We start from the raw sequence: 4,716 nt of genomic DNA on the forward strand, positions 1-4,716 counted from the left end.
CTGCGCGCAACGTTCGCACAACTTTGATTTCTGAAATATTGTCTACGGCTTTAATTAATAGCACATAATGATAAATATATAAAGATGGAATCAATTAATCATATTGGTCATATATGTAGACTTGCCTGAAGAAAGAGAGTTGTTCTCGATGTTCACTTTTAAAGGAATAAAGAGAATTATATATAAATGTAAATAAATTATCCGAAGACAGAAAAAATTGAGAGGTATTTTTAATTTTTTAATAAAAAATGGAAATGTCTATTCATAGGCTTGTTCTTCTTTTCCTCTTTTGTGCAATTTCAATTCAATATATAACGTAGAAAATTCATAGTATATTGCATTTATTTTTATATTCACAATTATAATATTCGCACGATCATTTTTTGACATTTACAATACTCGTGTGCCTTGTTCTCGATGTTCACTTTTAAAGGAATAAAGAGAATTATATATAAATGTAAATAAATTGTCCAAAGAGAGAAAGAATTGAGGGATATTTTTAGTTTTTTTAGTAAAGGTTGGAAATGTCTATTTATGATAGAAATGCAAAGAAAGAAAATTATTATGTTTAAAATAATAATTTCATATGAAATACAAAATTAAAAGTTACATTATAGAACCTGACCTTAAAAGCGTAATAAAACAATCAAATAGTAGACAGAGAAAAGACTAATTGTAAAAGAAAAAAAGTTGTTAACTTAACTAAACCATTTAACTAAATTATTATCTTTTTAATTGGAATATTTAACTATTATAAATCTAACATGACATTTATTTAACTTAAATATTTCAATATTTTAATTAAAAAAATAATAATTTAGTTAAACGGTTTAGTTGAGTTAACAACTTTTTTTTTCAATGTACGTGTGTGTGTGAGACTTTAAAAATATACTTGGATATAAGTACACTTATATTATTAAACGATTAATACATCTCGTGAGGTTTAATAAATAATTAAACTGTGTACACTGAGAAAAAAAGTTGTTAACTTAACTAAACCATTTAACTAAATTATTATCTTTTTAATTCGAATATTTAACTATTATAAATCTAACATGACATTTATTTAACTTAAATATTTCGATATTTCAATTAAAAAAAAAAAATAATTTAGTTAAACGGTTTAGTCGAGTTAACAACTTTTTTTCTCAGTGTACGCGTGCGCGCGCGCGCGTGTGTGTGTGTGTGTGTGTGTGTGTGTGTGTGTGACTTTAAAAATATACTTGTACATAAATACAATTCTCACATACATCACAGTACGCGTTAAATATTTCGGCAGCGAGCTAACACGTCATTCGACCTTGTGACGTAGCGAGCTAACACGTCATTTGGCCTTGTGACGTAGCGCGCTATTGTTTACATACGCGACGACCTCCCCTCATTCGCACGGCGACATTCCAACGGAGAAAGTAGCGATACGGACCGCTCCGTATTATCGAATTCTTTTCTTAAAGGTACGATCGCGATTAGATCGAAATATAATAATTCGACTATTACAAATGACAAATAATTAACTCTTATAATAAATGCAATTGTGGCGACGATAAATTCATCGAAACGCGATCTTTCATTATTGCAAATAAAAATTGAAGCGAAAGGGGCAAAAATTACAAATTTTCTTGCAATATTCTCCGATTATCGAACTTTACGAATAATAATTATTTCTTTAACATTGCATAGAATGAAATTCGATTTCGCCCGATGTTTTAAACTTTCCTAAACTGCATGCATATATATCATATTAATTAAACGATTGCTGTATCATCAATTTACATTACTTTAATATTTTAATCTTATGATTCGCGTTATTATGCATATATTATACATCAACAAATAGAAATAGTTAATTAGTGTAAGAATCGAGTGGTGCATGATTTTGGCTTCGTTTAAAAATCGAACGAATTATTGTAATTTTTGTGTTCCTCTCTTACAATAATAATAAAATAATAATAATATTATAAAAATACTCGTATCTCGTATGATTATTTTGCGATCGGGAGTGCCGTGCAAAGTGTCTCGCGATCGTTTCTGTATATGACTGAAATATAATTAACTGAAATATAATTGTTTGTTCGCGAGTGAATACGTGACTGCTACGAGGAAACAACAAAGGATGAAACAACAAAAGAGAAGGACATCTGGAAAAGTATCCGACAGAAAGCAGGGAGAGAGCCTGAAGCAGCCAGAGACATGCGGTGAGTAATTTATAAAAATTATTTATTATTTATTATTTATATACACTATTTTTAAAATAGATATATTGCTTATTATTTTATTATCGTTTTATTTTTCGATCATTTAAATATATAATTCGAATTGAAATGCAGTAAAACAATCGTAGATCTAAATAATTAACTTAACAAAAAGATCCATGAAAGATATATTAGTTCTTTTAATAAATAATATCGTATACTTAATCTATATAAAAATGAAATATTATCTATTTATTTCTAAATATTAAATACTATAAATTTAATAGTTATATATTTTGTAAAATTTAATTAAAAGAATCTTTAAGATATTCCAAAAGAAACGAAGAACTTTTCTCAACGTAGAAAAAGTTAATTATAAACAAATTTATATTTAATTATTATAATTAATTTGTATTTAATTTTATTGGAATTTTATTATTAATTTTATTGCATTGTCAAACTCTATGCGATCTCTGTAATGATAGCTATTCACGAAATAGGTACAGTGAAATAATCAATTATTATCGAAAAGAGGCAATAATATACTTTTAAATCTAATTTAAACTTTTGATAAACGATATAAAATTTTTTTATTATGATGAGAAATCTTTATTAAAGATCATAATTGCAAATAAAAATGGAAATAACTTCACGAAGTATATTAATCGTTTAATAAATAATTAATCCGTATGTACGTGTACGTGTACGTGTACGTGTACGTGTACGTGTACGTGTACGTGTACGTGTACGTGTACGTGTACGTGTACGTGTACGTGTACGTGTACGTGTACGTGTACGTGTACGTGTACGTGTACGTGTACGTGTACGTGTACGTGTACGTGTACGTGTACGTGTGTGTGTGTGTGTGTGTGTGTGTGTGTGTGTGACTTTAAAGATGTGTGTTTAATAAATTATTAATCCGTGTGTACGTGTACGTGTGTGTGTGACTTTAAAGATGTGTGTTTAATAAATAATTAATCCGTGTGTACGTGTACGTGTGTGTGTGTGTGACTTTAAAGATATACTTGTATATAAATACACTTGTATATAACTTTAAAAAAATATATTTCCGTTATGTTAATTATCCGATTTTTATTCGATCGTTTTATTGCGCGTTCTGAATCAAATTATATTTAGATCAAATGATATCAGAGAGAATATTTATTTATTATATTAGAATTCTAAATGTGTGTGTGTGTACACATATATATTAGGATAGAAACGAAATAGAAATAGAAGAATAATCATTGCTCGTAAAGATTGCAACAAAGTAATAATTTATAATTTTGATTCTTATCGTATAATCGAGTATCGTATTTCGAGAGCAATCAACTATTTATTAATAATAAAATTGTATATAACTTACGAATATATTCCACTTATTACGGACGTTAATATCGCGACAACGACGAATAAACTTTTCAGAAAAGTTCAATTCAACTATTTCATATATGAGATAGTTCTATCAATCACTGATACAAAAAACTCGTCAATTGACCAGTTGGTGAAACTGTTTCAGTCCTGAGTATTTTCTTAAAAGAGCTGTTGGCGCACATACATGCGTGTATTATGTTTACGCGCGTCACGCGTTCGAACGAACCTTGACATTGTCGCGAGTAAAGTCACTAGATTAACAAAGTACCGCATAGTGCAGATAGTGCACACTTTGTGTAGCTATCTATACTAAGTGCAATTTTTCTAACCTTGACCTTTGTCCTGTGTCCTGTTGTGTGGGAGGTGAGAAAACTCCTTCTGTTGCGCAGAAAAAGAAGAAAATATCAAAAATGCCAGGTTGTTGCGTGGAGAAATGCAACAATCGCAGTCTATATATATACTATCGGACGCCATTTTTGCTCCAGTTTATCTTATTGAGATCAAAATTGCGGTACTTTGTTAATCTAGTGACTTTAGTCGCGACAAGCCGCGCGATCGTCCATCGCCGTCTCAACCGCACGCAGCGATAGGTATCCTCCGTGATAGAATTCCGTTTGTTATCGCGGAAGGTCACTCATCTTGGTGATCGTGCGTCGCTGATAAAGATTCTCGTTCTGCGATTTAGGCAGAAAGAAATGAATTCGAGAATATTTCAAGAATATTTTCTTTTTTTTTCAAGCTGTATTTAGTGTTTTATAATGTGAGAGATAGAATTATCGTATAGATTTGATACTTTGCATTTCCTTTTTCTAAAAATTTTTTATTTAGAACTCGCGCTTGATTTGTAATAGTTTTTATTATTCTAATTATTGTTTTTATTGCAGGTTCTAAATTTGCTGAATGCACGATTTTTGGAGCTATCACTCGAATATCATGCAAGAGAGGAAATTTCCTAAATCTTGGATATTGCCCGGATAATATATATATCTATTACATAATGGAAATAACAAAATAATTATGGTAATGACACCAATTTTATGAACTGAATTTTGCTTATAATTTTAATATACGCAATTATCTGTTTCTTCAAATCTTTGCTATTATATACACAATGAAAAACAAAATAATTATTATATATACAAATGCCAAG

This window comes from Camponotus floridanus, unplaced genomic scaffold (assembly GCF_003227725.1).
Source record: "Camponotus floridanus strain SB8 unplaced genomic scaffold, Cflo_v7.5 scaffold95, whole genome shotgun sequence".
NCBI classification, from domain to species: domain Eukaryota; kingdom Metazoa; phylum Arthropoda; class Insecta; order Hymenoptera; family Formicidae; genus Camponotus; species Camponotus floridanus.